The sequence below is a fragment of the Quercus lobata genome, chromosome 5, assembly GCF_001633185.2.
Source record: "Quercus lobata isolate SW786 chromosome 5, ValleyOak3.0 Primary Assembly, whole genome shotgun sequence".
Taxonomy (NCBI): Eukaryota; Viridiplantae; Streptophyta; class Magnoliopsida; order Fagales; family Fagaceae; genus Quercus; species Quercus lobata.
The window spans coordinates 52,333,780-52,353,839 of NC_044908.1; the positions used below are offsets into that span (position 1 = coordinate 52,333,780).

The 20,060-nt window shown below is 34.0% G+C and overlaps 1 long non-coding RNA gene and 1 pseudogene across 1 annotated transcript; both read left to right on the top strand.

Annotated features, from left to right (window-relative positions):
• Positions 1 to 589: 589 nt before the first annotated feature.
• LOC115992051 lies at positions 590 to 9,003 on the top strand. The gene is made up of 3 exons (XR_004092416.1): positions 590 to 695; positions 2,062 to 2,137; positions 8,951 to 9,003. It is a non-coding gene; the product is annotated as an uncharacterized LOC115992051 (long non-coding RNA).
• Positions 9,004 to 12,231: 3,228 nt separating this feature from the next.
• LOC115992050 lies at positions 12,232 to 19,761 on the top strand (annotated as a pseudogene).
• Positions 19,762 to 20,060: the final 299 nt, after the last annotated feature.

Here is a 20,060-nt window from a genome sequence, read left to right on the forward strand (position 1 = left end):
GGTGTATAAAAATAGTATAAAAATTGTTATGTAATGTTGTTTGTATTTAAAAAATATATATATATATATATATATATGAAAAAGCGTATAAAAATAGTATAAAGTTATTTAAATAACTATGAGGAGGGGCCTAAATAACTATGTGGAGGCTGTTTATGTTTGGATATTGGTAATACGATTATTAAGGTTATATCTATTTGAAAAAAAGAAAAAGAAAAAGAAAGCTAAAGCTTCACTACCACGACACGACACGCCTGGTTTTTTTAGTTATCTTTTGGTAGTATATGTGCGTTTGCAAATTCAAGGTTTTTTTTTTTTTTTTGGGCTTTAAGTTATGTGTAGTGTAGATATTATTTGTACTCAATTTTTGTTGCACTTTGGCAGGAACACTTTCCAAGCGTAAGTGTGAAGCATCTTTCTCTTAATCAAACAAACACAACTGCTTGATCGGTTTTCTTCAACATCTCTACATAGCATGGCATTTTACCTTTATTCATTTCATTTTATTTTCGTAGCCGTTTTCTTCTACTTACCTTTACCCGTGTCTCCGTGTCTTCTAAATCTTCGTAGGTGCTAAGGTTGGAGCTGCTGCAGCTGCTTTGTTTTCTGCGAATAGGAGACCAGGCGGCGGCGGCACCAGCAGCAGCAGCGGATACATAGCTCATTGCCAGCTTACATTTGAAGCGTACGAATTTGTAAGATTGTTTATGTTTGATAGTCATTTGGAAAGGTTATACTTATAGGTGATAGTGTTGGCTTAAATCCCAAGACAATTTCAGTTTTATCTCTAAGATTGTTTGGAGAGCTCTTAGAGAGGCGGCCATGGCTGCCCTGAATGAGTCACAGATTTTCTTAACCTTCTGCCCTTGCCTTGCGGTGCCCTATACGCTATGGGTAAGAAGACTACTTGAGTGAATGTTGAGAAACATTGAGTCATTGAGGAGGAGGTGCTGGAGACAAGCCCAAAACACTTTGACACGATTAGAGAGGTGGTGCTACTACATATACATTCCAATGGAATTTGAATGCTTTTAAATGTTTTTAAGCAGTGAGAAAATTGATTATACAGCCATAGGAAGATGGTCAAAGGAAGAGTGGGTGGCAGGGCTTTCAGATTGAGTTGAGGAGGCTGATTGATGCGCAATACTCTGTTAAAGCAAACAGTGAGTCCAGTGTTCATATCCCATTCACACAAGCCCCAAGATGGGGTTGAATGGTAGCATGTGGGAATGAGCTTGAGCACGTAGGTAGTGGGAGAGGGCTCTAGGGTCCGTATGGTTGAAGTAGCTTAGCCTTTTGAGGGTTGTGTTGAACCTATTTATGTTGAACCGTTGGTTCTTTCGATCCAATGGAAGCACAAGAAAGCTTAAAGGGAAGGTCAGTTGATTTGCGCGAATTCCAAGGGCTTTGATGACTTTTTGGGGACCCCTTTTGAGGGATTAGAAGAAGAAGCAACATAATTTCTTTGGCTGTTGAGGCTCAGATGAAATAGGGGGAGACGGATGAGATTGCTCAGAACAAAATTGACAAAGGCGTGGGAAAAGGGTTTCTAGTGTCATGATTGTTCATCAATGAATCTAAAGATAGTATCTTGGAATGTGCAAGGATTAAATGACAATGGATAAGAGGTTCGCTTTTGGTGGGCTGATATCATTTGTTTGCAGGAGATGAATCCAGAGGGATGATTAGAAGTTTATAGGGATGTCACTATGTGGATTGGCTGTATTTAGGTTCTGTGGGTGGGATTTTGATTGTGTGGGATAAAGCCTGGTAGAGAAAGTGGAGGAGGCAGTGGAGTAATATTCAGTTTCTTGTAGATTTAGAAATGTGGGGAACCGATTTTAATGGACTTTTAAGTAATGTGGTAGCCAAACAGAAGAAGCTGTGGAGTGAGTTGAATGCTCTAGATAAAGAATCATTTACTTATTAAAAAAAAAAAAAAAATCTGTTTTCTGTTCAGTTTTTTTAAATTCATATTCTCTTGCTTCCTTTTTCTTTGGTTCTACTCCTATATACAGGACTTTTTTTTTTTCCATAATTTTTCTTTGGTCTGTTATGCAGTGCGTGAATAAAACCACCGGTTATGACTGTAATAACTACTTCAAAAGGAGGGAAGAATGCCGTGATTTTAAGAGAAGTATGTAAATTTGTTATCGTGTTTTGGTTCTGGTTAATTGTCTGCATATCTAGAAATGTTTTTGTTTGCTCTTAGGTGTCACTTTTGCTTCTAAATATAAAAGTACAAAATGATAATCGCTGAGTTATCTTAATACAGGGCTGGATTTTCAATTTTATTGAGAAAATCTCTAATTATATTTTATATAAACAAAAATGTTCTATTTACATGATTTACATACTATGTTAGAAGAGTCCTTGTAAAGGATAGTATATCTGGTGTCGTAATCCATTGTATGGTAAGTTTTGATAAATCAAATAGTGAATACCGGGTTCAAAGTTTTTTTTTTTTTTTCTTGGTGGGGGGAGGGTGATTTTTCTTAGGACTGGCAAAGTTCTTAGCCTTTTTTTCCCCTGTTTTCTATATCTTTCCTGATAGTGTAGACTTATTTATAAATACTGGATAAAGGTCTATTTTTGATATAGGGTTTTTGTTTGCCTACCAACGTATGGTTATGTCACTTCGGACATGAAGACACTCATTTGTGGCGTGAGATGATTGTTTCCAAATATGGTGAATATAGAGGGGGATGGTGCAAAAAAGTTGGTAAGAGGGTCATATGGTGTGGATTGTGACGGAGTATCAGTGTGGGTTGGGATAAGTTCCTTCCACATGTGGTTTATGGTATAATCCTTGGAGTGGTAATCTTCCTCTGAAGGATTTATACCTGGACTTGTTTGAATGCTTATCGGACTGGGAAAATTTGATTTATGATGTTTTGGACCGTTCATCACTTGGGACGGTTAGGAGTTGGAATTTGAGGTTCCATAGCAAGGACGGCTAGATGCATTTGGAGGCTTAAAGTGAAAATTGATTATTATATTTTAGATGCAAAATTCATACTAATTAATACAACTATGTAAAAATTTTTCTTTCTTTTTAGAAATTTTATAGATAGAAAAAGTTTGACAAAATTTTTCATACTTGTTATGGTAGATTGATAGTAGTAAGTAAAAAAGTGGTATTAGTGGAAGATTTAGATGAGAACTAATAAAAGTTTGCAAACTCAACTCTTATTATTATTATTTTTTTTTTAAGAAGTGCAACATTCATAATATTTTTTATAACAAATCTTAAGTTTTAAGTTGCTTTTTGTTTTCTATTTGAAAATATCACTATAATTTTTTTTTTTTTTTTTTGTTATCAATATAACCTACTACTTAACATTAGTTGTAAAAGTGTTGTGAAAAATATTGTGGACGTTGCATTTTTCTCTCTCTTTTATTTGTTTTTTATATGGTAAAAATATATTATTTTATTTATTGATTATAAATAATCCTATTGGTTAAAATTTAGGGGCTTTTTTTTTACTTGGGGCCTTAAACGACTGCATTTTTTGCTCTAAAATTCAGCCGGCACTGTTCCATAGAGATTTTCATGGTTGAGAGATGGAGACACGTACTTTTTTTTTTATCATATCTATACAAATCTGCCTAGCGGAAAGGGTTTGATAGAATTTCTTGGAGGTTGAATAGGAGTTTTAATTTTAATGCTCAATCTTTTTATACCACTATCCATCACATCAATTCTCATTCTTTCCCTTGGAAGAGCATTTGGTATGTTAAGGCCTCCAAAAGGATGTCGTTCTTCAGTGGTTAGCATGGGGTAAGATTTTTATAGTTGTTGACCTCATCAATAGGGGTTAGCATGGGGTAAGATTTTTATAGTTGTTAACCTCATCAATAGGGGTTCTTGCTAGTAAATTGGCGTTGTATGTGTTGGTGTGGTGGGAAAACAGTAGACCAACTTTTTGCATAATTTGTTATTACTTTGTTAATTGGGCTCAAGCTTGTTAATTTACATCTAGTGATTTCACTCTGATGTTAGTAAACTTTAAACTCTCTCTTTTCTTGTACATATTTGCTCTTTTTCTCTTCTTGTGTAATTATTTTGGCTTCTTTGTCCCTTTTTATTTTTGGCATTAAGTAGTTTGTTTTTAATAAAGTATTCTTACTCATTAAAAAAAAAAAAAGCTCCTTGATTCTTATGGTAGAATTCATGACGCAAGACAAAATAAAAGCAGGCAACAAATTGAAGAATGGAAAAAAAATATATATATATATATATATATATATTTATATATAGATAGATAGATAGATGATTTGAGATTTTGAGTCAATATTTAGGCTTGCTAGGAGCTAGTACTAAACAAGAGAAGACCACTAGGAGTCACACCTAGGGTTGGCTGGAGACAACACCAAACCATTAGGATTTAGGATTATTCCATGATAAATTTGATTTATTGTCAAAATGATCCCCTTTCCATAGTACTTCAATCTTGCTTATATAGAATACTAAAACTTAATTTAAGCTGACCTAGGCTAATTCTAATTGATGTTGGAAACCTAATTTTAAGTGATTTAGGAAATCCCAATTATTGCATTACAAAATTATTTGACTTCAGGAAAATAATTAAAAATACTAATAACCTAGTCTCTATATATATATATATATATATATATATAAAACCGAAACTTTTGAAACTCCCACAATTTTCCACAATCAGCAACAATATTAAAAATAATATTAGAAAAAAAAAAAAAAACCAAAACCACCCAAAAAAAAAAGTCATAAATTTTTAGTTTTTAAATCTAATTTATTTCTTTTTTATTAAATATATATAGTCTCCTTCCACAAACCAAGTACTCTTCCCGATATAATTCTAAAACCAAAACCCTCTGAAACCAAAACATGCAAGGCAGAACCTCTCCTCTCGACAAAACTAAACCCAGCAACCCTCCTTTCGACATTACTCACCAAACGCAGCACCTATACACTCTCTCAAACACAGATCCAAGCTATTTCATAGAAAGCTTGCAAAGGCATGACCATGGGAGCCAATGTTTTCAATCTCCGACCCAACCTCCATATCAGAGCATTCTCTTTCGGTATCTCTCAATTAATCTATGAATAAACTCTTTTCCTATTGTCTTTAATTAGGTTTTTTTGTCAATTTAAGGATTTCGTCTTTACTCAGGTTTTTTTTTTTTTGTCAATTTAGGGATTTCAATTCGTAACCCCTTTTTCTCTCTATTCTTTTTTGTTGAAGTCAGGGAAACACTAATAGAAATTCAAATTCTACAGGTTTTGTAAGAAAGTGGAGATGTATTGAAGAGCCTCTCAACCTTCAAAATCTGACAACAATCCTACAGGTGTTGCTTTACCTTCAAGTTTTATTTTATTTTGCTATCTAGGTTTTTTTGCACATCTAATTTGGCTTAGCTTAATCATTTGTTTGATTGAATAATTATTTGGGCACCTAAAACGTCAGCCTTCTTTAGTCCCCCCCCTTTTTCTTTTTTTTCAAACCTTCTACCTCTTCCATACAAGTTCATGTCTTTTTTAATCAAATTTTTCAAATTTGTTTAGAAATCTGTAATTATAACTATTATCTTATAAATAGTTGATTCTTTTTTTTTTTTTTTTTTTTTTTTTTTTTTTTTTTTTTCACAACTGTTCAATTTCTAAGTTTATTGCTATTGCCTTTCTCTTTATTCTTTTCCTCCATTCGAATCAGGGTTAAAGGTTTGGTATTCGTTTGCCTTTGTGATAATCTATGTACATCTAATTTCTAACTATTTTAGTGTTCTCTCAATTTGAATTGTAACGTTTGCCTCTATGATAATCTATGTATATGAGACTCAAATTTTAGTGTAGTTATATCAATTTGTGTAGAAAAAATACAGTTGGTAGGTCTATGTTTTGACTGTTTCAAGTTCAAACATAGAATAGTTTGGATTACTTAGCTTTTTTTGAATTTTAGTTTAGTTATATCAGTTTTAGCAGAAAAAATACTTCAATTTGTAAAAAGAAGGCTGTGTTCCAAAACAATGCTATTTTATGCATAATTGTTAAAACCTAAAGAAATCAACTATGATCAATCTATTTCCAAGCAAAAAGCAAAAAAAAAAAAAAAAGAATTATTGAGGTTTTAAAGATTAGTGAGATTTTTGTTTTAGGGGATGGAGTAGTGTTCTGATTAAGTTTTTGTGGGCATGCAAGATAAGAGAGTGAATTGGCACTCTACTCCATTTGAGGAAAGGTTGGAGAGAGCTTTGAAAAGTGGTTCTGCTGAGGCTTAAACTACTCATACTCCTGGTGTATGTTAGACAAGCTTGTGAGTGATTTGGTGTTGGATTGTTGTTTTATGTTCTCAGCATCTATATTTTTTTATTCTTTTGTAAAATTTGATTTGGTTGTTTGTGACATCTGCTTGCCTGTTGTAATTTCATGATTTAATATAATTGAATTTATTCTTTCTAATTGTATCCATAATTCTTTCTGCTGCAATGCTAATTTATGATTTTATGAAGATCAGTTTGGTTTTTATATATTCTGGAAGACATTCCCTTCAGCTCCCAGGGAAAGTCCTACATTCTGTTTCTTGATTTACAGCTACCAAAACTTCGCCTCTCTCTCTCTGTGTTTCAGTCATTAGATCAGAATTTTATATAGTTTGATGACTTTTGGTCGGAGATTCCAGTAATGGTGGTACATTTTTGTCTAATCACAATTTGATTTCCAACATCACAACCTTTATTGGCTACTTTATGTAATATTAACAATTCTTATTGTTGGGGTCTTCTATATATATATATATATATATATATATTTATAGATGACCCTAACAATCCAGCTTTATGGATTTTCCTTTGCTTCTTCTGATGTTTCCAATTCGAGTCTAAAATTCATTGTTCCATGTGTTAAGACTTGGTATTTTCTAAAGCACTTTGTGTTCTGCCACTTTCATTATAAATATGATTATGCTAATGGAATTCTTTTGTGTTGTTTTAGTTGTGTTTCTTTTGTATCTGTAATTGAGTTTGTGCACACACTTAGATAAGTCTTAGGTTTGGAACTTCAGCTTCAAGTAAGTCACCTCATTGTTATGTTGTATTTTTCTGTGAGAAACCTGCTGTCATAGCAACTTATTCTCACTCTCACGCTCATTACATAAATCTCATACTTTGCTATTTCATTTGCCAATATATGTTTTTGTTCCATAGTTGAATAAGGAATTTGATGGAGTACTAAGTTATCCCAGATCTTTCTCATGTTCTCAACTCCAGTTTCAAGTCATTAGATTTTATGAGTCCGTGGATGACAGATGTGGTAGTGTGGACTATATATTATTGCAATTGAAAAATATGTGCTATATCAAATTATATGGCAATCAAAATTGCTTTTGTTTGATATACTGTCCATCGAAGTGAATGTAATTATCTTATTGAGGGTTTGTACAATATTTTTTGAAGTGAGTTACATCTTCAATATTTTAAATAGATATTAAAATGGTGATAATCAATTTGAATTTTTTTGTGTGGAAATTGAGCTATGGGTTTGAATTTGTTTAGTGGAAACTGAGCGAGGTAGAGTTATTTAAATAATTTATATTTCCCCTGTGTATGTGTAATAATTGCAGCAAATATATGGTTGTTGATTTAAATCTGCTTTTATGCTTGGAGTTTTAATATCATAGTATATTGTAGTGTTCAGGTTCCATTTCAATGGAAAGAGTTATTTTTTATAAACAATGGATATAGCCTTCACCCTTGAAAATCCCTGCCTTATTAAGTGGCTCAATTTCTATTTGTACTGATTACCAATCAAAAAGTAAATAAATGGGCAGAGTTACCAATAGGTTACAAAGAACAGTAAAAGAAAGTTGTAATTGTTACTTGATCTATCAATATCCTAATAAAAGAGAAGGAACTTATTAGCTTTCCAAATTTACCAAGGTTCCATTTTGTTAGCATGAGAAATTGGGGGGTGCTGAAGATTTTACCCCTTTTGTGGTAAACTTAAAGTTACTTGCATGATCTACATAAAATCCTTTCTTAAAAAATTGCAGGAAAAGGAATCTGATTTGATGGAAGATTGTTAGTTCTTTCACTTACAAAATTCTAATCTTAATCATCTATAATAAAATATTTGCCCATGCCTTTGGACTAAAGGAACAATTATGCTTAATGTTTTGTAGGTAGGGGTTTAGCATTTTGATATCTGGCTTATCGGTAGCTTTCCCGTGCATCGCACGGGTTAGCGATTAGTAGTTACGGGTTAGCGATTAGTTAACTACTAATACCTCATATAATAACACAATTGACCAATGAAAATTGCAGTTGACTCCAAAATCAAATAATACTAAATTAACATTAATTTTTCCTTGTGCTTCCAGCTTCAAAATGCATTAATTTTGCCTTCTTTCTACAACGATATGTGGATACTTAGTCTAGTTTGGGACAGAGCATGAATAGGATAAAGGAATTATTTTTTAGTGAACCATCTGTCTGGGGATTCGGAAGATGTTCCACTAGAAACATTTTTGTTATTATCTAGCAGACTAGCAGAAGCCAAAGGAAGCTTCAGTCGATACTTAATTTTATGTTCAATCTTGGTTTAATAATTTTAGAAATGAGCTCAAGCTTGCTCATGAGTGTAGTTTAGTCAATGTAAATTAGCTTATCAAAAAAGTTATTCACTGATATTTATTTGATGCACAACACACCTCATGTGCTAGTGTGCTACCACCTGATCGTTATAGATGTCATATATAGTTATTAACACTTCAACCTATCTTTTCTTGTGCACCATTTCTGTAGAGACCCACCTAAGGGTAAGTTTGACTTTGTTGATTTGATGCTGGTGTTTGTTTCTTTCTCCAATTGTAGCTCTCAAACCTTCTATCTTGGTGTTTGAATTTACATTTATTCGTTTAAAATGCTTTTGTTAAATATGTGGATAAGGTTTGCTGGTTGTTGCTTTTTATTGCAGAGCTGGAGGAATTTGCCCAGAGGGAAGCAGCTGCTTGTACGGCTCTAAAGGAGGTTATAAACGAGCCGAGCTACTTTGACTATTAATGGTTAAACTTGGCTTGACAAAAATATAAAATATTCAAGCTTGACTTGAGCTTGAACCAACATTACAAACTATGTTTGAACTTGAACTTATCTGATAGTCCAAAAGCTTGAACTCGATATCAAGTTTTTGAGATCGAGAGCTAATACAGTTACATTATCAAGTCTCATATTAAAGTATATTATCCAATCCATTTGTGACATTGATACCAACTCCTAATTAACTAAAGATTTTGTATGATATGAATTGGTGGTTTCGGTTGAGGCAATGTGTTTTAGTTGTCTTAGTGGTTTCAATTGTGGTTGTGGTTAAATTTGGGTTGGCTTTTGGATTTGATGGTGGTGGTTTTGGTAGTTGTGGTTTCGATGGTGATAATGGATCATGGTAGTTGTGGGGTGATGTGGTGAGTTTTTTTAATAAATATTAGGATTTTTTTTAAATGTTATTTAAATGGGAGATGTTCTAAAAATAAGAGATATAATGTAGGATAATTGTGAAATGTTGTGTTAAAGTTGCAACAATAGTATTTTGGTGTGTTGGGTTTTTTTAAGTACACTAGATATTAATGATCTTATAATTGCTTCAATTAGACTTCAAACAATGACTTCATTAAATAAAGGGATAATTACACTTTACTCACCTGTGGTTTACCTCTAATTCTATGTGCCTACCCGTGGTTCAAATTTTGACACTTTACCCACCTGTGATTGTCACCGTTTATGTGCCGTAACCCACCTCTGTTAAAAAAGAGGGATAAATAAGTCTTTTTACACCCATTTTATGTCTCTCTCCTCCCAAAACAAGAAAAACGAAAAAAACAAAAGAAAAACAAGATTAAAATATGATATTGGCTCCTCATCATTCACAAACATGAAGAACATGCACAATCATGAAGAAGATACACTCAGAAAATTAATACAAATCAAATGAAGCAAAACCATGAGAGAGAGTTCTTCGTCTTCTTCCTTATACTTATTTTTTTGTGCCTGAACTAAGAAATTTATTAAAATCAAAGCATAACACAATTTACAACATGACAACAGGGAGAATCAACAATTTTCAGCACTTAATTTCTAAAGTTTTGATTTTCAACATCCAAGATCTCACTCCCATAAAGCCACTGTATATACATTGGCAGCACCTAAGGGGAGGATCGGCAAAGCTTGACCAAGGGAATAGAGATATGAGAGAGGAAGGTTTCAAAGCCAAACAACAAACCCACCAGAAAATATCACAACATCGTGAACAGTAAAATAAAAATTATTTGATTTGCTGAAACAGATCAAACGGTGGCGCATTCTCCTTGATCGAACGGCGATGGAGGTCAGATCGAATGGCGATGGAGACGGCGATGGAGGTCAGATCGAACGACGATGACTTGCATTCGAAAGGGATGGAGGTAAGATCGAACGGCGATGGAGACGGCGATGGAGGTCAAATCGAAGGGCGATGGAGACGGCGATGGCTTGGATTCGAAAGGGATGAACGACGATGACTTGGATTCGAAAGGGATGGAGGTAAGATCGAACGGCGATGGAGACGGCGATGGAGGTCAGATCAAACGGCGATGGAGACGGCGATGGCTTGGATTCGAAAGGGACGAACGGCGATGACTTGGATTCGAAAGGGATGGAGGTAAGATCGAACGGCGATGGAGGTTAGATCGAACGGCGATGGCTTGGATTCGAAGGGGATGGAGGTCAGATCGAACGGCGGTGCATTCTCCTTGGTCAGATCGAACAGCGATGGAGGAACTCAGATAGAAACAACGTCCCTCATTGTTAGTCTCTGCCTTGGATCTGGTCGAACGCATTCTTGGATAACTTCATTTTTTTCATTTTTTTGATAACCGGTCAGAAAAGCTTATTATTTCTAAAGGACTTGAGTGTCGGATCAATCAGGAGGATGCTCTGCTTGTCATTTAAATATTCAACTGCCTGGCAAGTTGATGATGAGTTTTTTCTCTACAAGTATTCAAGAATTCGTGTATAGTACTTATTAAGGGGGCCTCACTAAAAGATTTAGATCTTTAGACTAAATTACAACTTACCTTTTTTTTTTTTTTTTTGAGATAAACTTACCCAGTTAAGTTTTAGATCTTTAGATTTAGATCTGGGTTTTCAACTTTTCTGGGTTTCCAGTCTTTGGACATGAAGAGTTTCAATTCTTGTGGTTTAAACTCTTCTGGGTTTCTAGTTTTTGGACATCAGGAGTTTCAATTTTTGTTTGAACTTTTCTAGGTTTTCAATTTTTCTGGATTTCTAGTTTTTGGACATGAGGAGCAGGAGATTTGATTTGATTTGATTTATTTGAACGTTGTTGAGTTAGATTATGAGTTTTAATTTTTATCTAATTTTTCTCATACGGCTTTATCATGCTTTCAAATGTATAATTAGTTTATTTGTGGTTGAGATGATAAGTTCAAATACAAGTTGAAGTTCTAAGAAATTGCATAATATTTTTTACCAATAGCACATTTTGATCTTGTTTTCTCTTGAATTTTTAAGTGTTTTATGTTTTGGGAGGAGAGAGACATAAAAATGATATAAAAATACATATTTAACCTTCCTTTTAACGGAGGTGGGTAACAGTGCCTTAATGGAGGGAATCACAGGTGGGTAAAGTGTCAAAATTTGAACTACGGGTAGACACATAGAATTAGAGGTAAACCACAGATGGATAAATTATAATTATCCCTTAAATAAAATTTGATAGTGAAAATGCAATGTAGCAATAAATAATCTTCAACGGCTACATCATTTCCCTCCATTTGAAAAAAAAAAAAAAACAAAAACAAAACTCTCCAGATTTTTTTTTCGAGGATTTGACATTTGAAGAAAAAGTAACGGTTGAAAGGCTTTTCAAAATGAGTCCTTAAATTGACAATTTGACATATAAAAATAACATAAAATTTTTCCTTGGTCCTACCTTTTTTGTGATCAGCCTGTGATCACCTTGCTTCCTCTTCGTTGTCTCCGTAGTGCATTCATATAGGTTTTTTTTTTTTTTTTGGGGGGGGGGGTTTGTGGGAGTGATGGAGAAAGTATATGGTACAAAAAGATACTACATCAGCCATATCAAAAACCAATAAGGGAGTGACATGTGTGCAAAAATGATACATCAACACTATATCACTAAAACCACTTGAGATTATATTTATGCCCCTCAAAAATTTTCAGTCCCACGAAAGACCACTGTTTTCAATCTTATTTCAGCCTAATTTCTTTTCATTCCCACTCTTTAGTCTTCACTCTTTAGCTCTTCTTTCCCGTTCCCTCTCTCCAAATCAGCTTCTCCCTCTATCTCAAGAAATGATATTGTAACCCCAACCAAATCCACTGCTTGGCTTAATGATATTGTAAGTTTATTTAATTTTTTTATCTATCTCTCTCCGCATTGTCTTGGGTTTTTTTTTCTACAAATTTTAATCGAGTTTTACTTTTTTGTTTACCTGGATTTGCAGCGATTTGCTAAGATTTTCTCACTTATTTCATTGTCATCTTCATCGAGTTGTTTGTTTAATGTAAGTGGTTATATATATATTTGGGTGTCGAGAAAATAATGGACAAAGTAAATAATTTTTTTTTTCTTTTTTTAATTTGTTGTAGTTGTGTTGAGATTCACTCGCTGTAGTTGTAGTTTTCTAAGAAAAAACGGTATTTTTTTTTTTTTCTTTTGTATGGATGTTGAGAAAATGATTGACAAATTAAATACTTAGTATTTTTTTTCAACTTGTTGCAGATGTGTTATGATACAGAGAGGGGTATTCTAAAGTGTTTTTTTTTAATAATTTTTTTGCCAACATGCTATTCATAGAGAAAGGAAACTTTTGGTATAGTATAATGAAAATGTTGTACAAGTTTTTTCTTTTCAATTTAGAAATTGTTGCATGCACCAGTAAAGTTGAGAGGGTAAAATTTTCCCCCCTTTTTCATATCTTGAGTTTAAATTATAATTCATTGTTGGTTCTGTAACTTCCATTTATCTAGTTTGGTTGTAAGCAAAACTATTTGTTTATGCAATATACTTTTTTCTTTGATCAGGTTGTATTAATTTGATGGATGTTTCAACTAATGTATTCAATGTGTTTGTGGATAATGATAAAGGAGAAGATTTTGAGAATGTAATTTTTTAATGTGGTATACACAATGAGAGAGAGAGAGAGAGAGAGAATTGATAAATAAATAAATATATTTTTTTTTAATGTAGTATAAAATAGATAAGTTGATGTTGGTGTTTTTGAAAAATGGTTGTATAAAATAAAAAAAGTAGACTTTTATACTAAAATAAATGTGAATTTATCTCGTAGCTGATACCAATGCTAAACCCACTCCACTCTAGCAAATATATATAATATTTTAATTTTTCCTCCTTGGTTAAAGATGATAATTGGATCCTGTGAATCTATGATGTTAGGCCAAACAAAAAGAGAGGAAGGAGAAAAACCGTAATGAATAATACTCTAATCTTTGAAATGACAATTAAAAAAACAAATTATGTATTTTTCGTTTTAACATAGTTGTGATGAATGAATCGTACGCATACTAAAAATCCCATTACTTTCTTTGTTGGTTGGTATTTTTTTCTTCTTCTTCTTCTTTTTTTTTGGGTTCCCTTGAGTATTTCTACTACATTTTGAATTTTTTAGAAACCAACTAGAGTCTGTAATTAAACTACAAGAGATAAAGCTTGTTACAATCCCATTCTAGACCCAAGTAGAAGCAAACATGTAATGATGTAAATGAAGCCCAAGTAGTTAAAGAAAAAGGTATAGTAGGTAGCAGCTTGAATGCCTCAGATGCAAACCACATGAATACAATGACCAGATCATCACCATCCAAACCTCCAACCTCCTCAAATCTCAATCAATGTAGATGCACCGTTAGCTAACAACGTTTTTTCTTCATTTGGACAGCCTAACCATGTATTTGAATTTAATTTTGAAATCCAATGTATTACATCTAAAGAATTATAGCAAATTTTATTTAATAAATAAAATAAAGATATTATTAGGCATACTTAAATGGTCAAGTTGTTTATGGGCTGGATATCGGGTTTTATGTTGAACCCATCGTGTAATTTAAGGAACCTTAGGTTGGGAAGATTTGCCAAGCCCACTCACCCGTCACAAAGAGGTGCAAGTATAATCCAATATACTCGACCTGAGACTTGAGAAGAGTTGAAGGTTTAGAGCGGTGGCAGCAATGCAAGTAATGGGTATTGTGAAGCTCTTTTTGAGTGTTAATGGAAGAGTTTGGTGGTTACAGTCTATGGGGCATATTGCTGTTCACTTTGTGACATGGCCAATATTTGCCTTTTGATTCCAAGTTCCAACAGAATACATGGCACCCACATATGCAATGGTAGAAGCTTTGTTTGAGATTAATGGAACGTAAGTGAGAGAGTCATTTGAAAACTTAATAAGTTGTAGGTTCATCATTATGAGGATCAGAAAATTAACTATCACAACGTTCAAGGTTGACATAAATTGGAAACCAGCTCTTGTCAACAGTTGAATTGGGATTGAGAGGAAGGAAACAGAGGAGAAAGCCAACACAGTTTGCCTATCTAAGCAGCAAGGCTACATTATTAAAAGTTTAAAAACAAATGGGAGGAGAAACAAGCATCATTCAGAGAGAGTGATGATCATATTCATATGCATTTAAAATTGGCAAAGGAAGTCCTAATGTCTTTTTCTTAATTTTTTATTTTATTTTTTTATTTATTTTGGTGTTTAGACAAATATAGAGTTTTTACTTTTTAAAATCCTCCAGCTAGGAGAACATAGCTGCAACCAACAACGTTACACATAAATTGCTAAATTCCATAAGTAATTATACCAAGCCAATCACAGCTACAGTTTCTCTGTTGTAATTAGCAACAGAGGAAACTGCAGAAGACCATCAAGAGAAACTAAGAAACTACAAACTAGAACAATCTATCAAGAAATAAATTGACAATATGAGACGAAATCTAACTGCAACAATTATTAAATACTGAGGCTACAAGTGAAGCCACATCCCAGGGATTGGGAGGGCACAGAGATACCACTTGTCTGAATTAAAAAAATAAAATAAAATAACAGTCACAAAGTGCACATCTCTTCAGTCTTCACACGTATTGATCAAAAACTTGTGATATCAACGTGCACAAGGCTGAAGGCACCAGCAGAATTGTAATTTTTTTTTTAATATCAGACTCTGGTTTGAGGAGTCTGTAATGTAGGTGTAACCAAATCTTAAATATAGTTATATAGTCAATCAAAATTTGCCTAACACCTATGAATATATTGTAGAGGGGCCAATATAGTTATAAAGGTAATCAATAGGGAGACATATATCGACAAGCTGTCTGCAAAGTATAGATACTTGTGGCTTTCAATGTCAAAGATGCAAGCTATAATTGTTTGAAAGTGTTTACTAGTGCAATAAGATTTTATGCATGTACAAAGCTGGTTCAATAGCATCTGATCCTCTGTAAAACTTGGCCTTTTCTAATTAACTTGTCATTTTTTAATTAAACCTGGTTACAAAGTTTCCGAAATTGATCTCAACTCTGTGCTTATATCTTGGCCCCCAACCACAGGTGTCATTTATGTAGGCTTAGGCTGAATCTGCAGGTAATTTAACATGTAAGGTTGCATAAGAAGAGAATATGTATTGAATAAAACTTCAAACTAAAATATAAATGGACCTATTAATTGATGAACACTTCGAACAAAAATATGATAGCTAAATTTTGAACCAAAATACATACATGGGATGGTTAAACTCACTAACATATCAGGTTTGAAAGAGAGGGTTAACCCTCCCAGCTCACTTCTGTGGATGTTTTTGTGAGCACTGCTGATCCAATGAAAGAACCACCATTGATCACTGCCAATACTGTGCTTTCCATCCTTGCAATGGACTACCCCGTGGATAAAGTCTGCTGCTATTTGTCTGATGATGGCGCTTCCGTGCTTTCATTTGAATCTCTTGTTGAAACGGCTGACTTTGCAAGAAAGTGGGTACCATTCTGCAAAAAATTTGCTATTGAACCACATACACCTGAGTTCTACTTTGCACAGAAGTTTGACTATTTGAAGGATAAAGTGCAACCTTCTTTTGTGAAAGAACGTAGAGCAATAAAGGTAAGCACTGAAATGCTGTCTAGCTACAACTTCTCAATTACTAATTCCACTTTGACATATTAATTAAGGATTTTGATTCAATCCACATTAACCTTATGGCCAGCAGATTCTGCTTCTCTTAAGTATTATTGTTGGCAAACTTATGTATTATTTTGTCTCTAAAACTAATCAGTCTCAAAATTGGTTCCATTTTGCTACAGAGAGATTATGAAGAGTTTAGAGTGCGCATTAATGCATGCTTTAGTAGCAAAGGCTGAGAAAAAACCAGAAGAAGGTTGGACTATGCAAGATGGAAGACCTTGGCCAGGGAATGACAGTAATGACCCACAGGAATGATTCAGGTAAATGTAGCTTCTAGCTATATTTTTTGTATAAAATTTCAATTAATAGTGTAACATTTAGATGTTTAATATCTTACATTTCAGGAAGCATTTAGTATATAGAAGCTTAAGGCTGTAAACTTTGAAGCTTAAGGCCATTACTTGAAGATCTCATTGGCATTTACTTGAAATTATATATATGGAAACATAATTTTTGAGTGGATAGCATTTCTTCTTTTCTCTCGGCAAATTACAATCTTAGCAACTATTAGTCCATTAATGTTTTTACAGATCTTCTCAGAAAAATGCTTTTAAATGGTGCATCCCTGTTTGTAAAATACGAGTTTTTAACTATGGTATTTCTTTTCATCGATTCAGGTTTTCCTTGGACATAGTGGTGCCCATTATGTAGAGGGAAATGAACTTCCTCGACTGGTCTATATATCCAGGGAGAAAAGACCAGTCTACCGACACCACAAGAAAGCTGATGCTGAAAATTCTCTGGTATGTTAACATAATTTCACAAAATTAATGATTGACATTGGAACTCACATTACAATAACACTTTAATGGTTGCATTTACAGGTTAGGGTGTCTGCAGCTCTTACAAATGCTCCCTACATCCTCAACTTTGGTTGTGATCACTATGTTAACTATGCAAGGCAGTTCATGAGGCGATGTATTTCTTGATGGACCCACAAGTTGGTCGAGATGTATGCTATGTGCAGTTCCCTAATAGGTTTGATGGAATTGATCGCAGTGATTGATATGCCTCCCACAAAACAGTTTTCTTTGATGTAAGTTTAAAAGATAGCACATATGGATTTATCTATTGTTTTTGTTAGTTTCCTTATAAGCACTTGTCTATATTATGAAAGTAAGAAATATAAATTTCAAAGCTGTATTAAACTATGTCAGAAATTCATCCATCATAGATTTAATTGAACAATCAAGTTGGGAGTTTTATTGTCAAATGATTAAAAATAATAATGGAAAATAAGTTTCTACATTAATATCTGGTAAGTATTTAGAAGCATTTCAATTCCAGCTGTATTTTTTAGTTAAAGTCCAACTCAAATTTTACTCTCTTCAATTTATGAATAGAAGAAGATGTATTATCCCATTTGCAAATTGATATATCACATTTTCATAATAAAATAGAAGAATTGAAAAAAAAATTATGCTATGATGGAGTCCCAGCATAATTACCGAAGTATTCAGCCTTCTGAGTTTTGAGAATCTCTTCATTCCAATTTCAGGTTAATGAAACGACTAGATGGCATTCAAGGACCAGTTTATGTGGGAACAGGTTGTGTTTTCAATAGGCAAGCACTTTACGGCTATGGACCTCCTTCTTTGCCTGGCTTACCTACGGCTTCTCCTCCATACCGCTCATGGTTTGGCAAGCGCTCCTCCAAGGAGCCCTCTAAAAATCCTTCAGAGGTTTACAGAGATGCAAAACAGGAAGAACTTGATGCTGGCATCTTTAACCTCAAGGAGATTGAAAGGAAGTCTAGTTATGAAGAAAAATAGTTAAACAGACATTTCATGCAGTAATTAAGATTTGCTTGGATTTTTCGTTAAGGATTATGATCAGAACAAGAGGTCATTGCTGATCTCCCAGATAAGCCTTGGGAGAACTTTTGGCACTTCTTCAGTATTTATTGAGTTTACACTTACGGAAAATGAAGGAGTGCCTGAATCTGCTGACCCATCAACATTGATCAAGGAAGCAATTCATGTGATCGACTGCACCAAGTTCTCTGGTGGAGATCAATTTACTGCATGCCCTTAAGACCAGCATTCATAGGTTCAGTCCCCCTCAACCTATCTGATCGACTGCACCAAGTTCTCTGGTGGGCACTTGGATCTGTGGGGATTTTCCTTAGTAGACATTGTCCCTTATGGTACTGTTATGCATCAGGCCGCCTCAAATGGCTTCAAAGACTAGCATATATAAACACTGTTGTTTACCCATTTGCATCCTTCCCTTTTGTAGTTTACTGACAATCCCTGCAATTTGCCTTCTCACAGGAAAATTTATTGTAGCAACAGATGCGGTAATTTCTTGTACTTTCACTTAAAAGTTAGAAATCATGTGTTTTTGGGGTCTTGGGAGAGGTATTTTAGACAAGTTTATACATAATAACACTGTGCTACATACAAGGATAAAAATGCATCAGATTACTATTTAAGTCGGCTTGGTATGACCTTATGGTATTTTTCCAAATTTCGTGAAGATGTTGGTCAATATTTCAAAATCAATGAGCACTGATATATGGTTGATGAGCTCAAACATATAATAAAAAATTCAATCTTGCTATAATTTTTTTTAATGTTTATGTTTTCAAACAATGTACTCAAAGAGCTTACCTCATGTTATACCTTGTAATTTGTTTCAGATGACCAACCTTGGAAACCTCCTTTATCTTGGCCTTACCATCTCCATCATTCTGACCAATGTGATTGAGATGTGGTGGAGTGGTGTCAGCATTCAAGACTGGTGGAGAAATGTGCAGTTCTGGGTGATTAGAGGTGTTTCGCCCTACCTCTTTGCCGTCTTCCAAGTATTCTTGAACCTGATGGGTGGAATTGATACCAACTTCACAGTCACCGCAAAGGCAGCTGATGATATAGAGTTTGGTGATCTCTACATTGTCAAGAGGACAACACTTCTCATCCCTCCAAAAACGCTAATCATAATCAACATTGTTGGCGCTGTTGCTGGATTTTCTGATGCACTTAACAAGGGAATTGTAGGATGTGGACCACTCTTTGGCAAGAATTTCTTTGCTTTCTGGGTTATTTCTCATCTCTTTCCATTCATGAAGGGTCTCATGGGTTGCCAAAACCGGACTCCAACCATTCTTGTTCTTTGGTCCGTGCTGTTGGCCTCAGTGTTCTCTCTTATTTGGGTGAAGATAGATCCCTTTGTGAACAAAGTTGACAGCTCAACCATTGCCCCAACCTGCATTGCTATAGATTGTGATATCACTACATGAAAGCTTCCCAGAGTTTTTGATTGCCTATTGTTGAGGTAGGAGCCATGTTTAGTTGTTTCTTCACTGTTGTGGCATATTGAAGTAAGTTTTGGACAATCTGAGTGGAAAAGCATTGCCTTGATTGAGCAATATCAAAGTGAAACAGGGATTGCAATTTCCTTCCATAAATGAAATTTCATAGGGAATGAAATGACAGAAAAGCTCTTGCCTTTTAATTCATGTCCCATCACTTGAACATTTGGTGTCAAATTCACTTATAATGTGTTTTCATTTTTAAAGAGAAAACCCCATCACTTTAGCATTCATCTCAGAAATTGTTAATTATTAGTTCCATAATTATTGTTGATTAGTTTTCTTTTTCAGTTAAATTCAAACATATCATTACATTGAAAAAGATAATTTTATTTGTACCTTATTAGTCAATACAACCATATGTTTGAATTTAATTGAGAAGCCTAATATACAATTCCTAATTCATAAGTAGAGAAAGATTCCAAAATTTATATTAAAAAGAGGTTGAGACTTGAAATTGAAGTATTTGAGTAAGGGTTACAAAAAATAGTATTTTCACT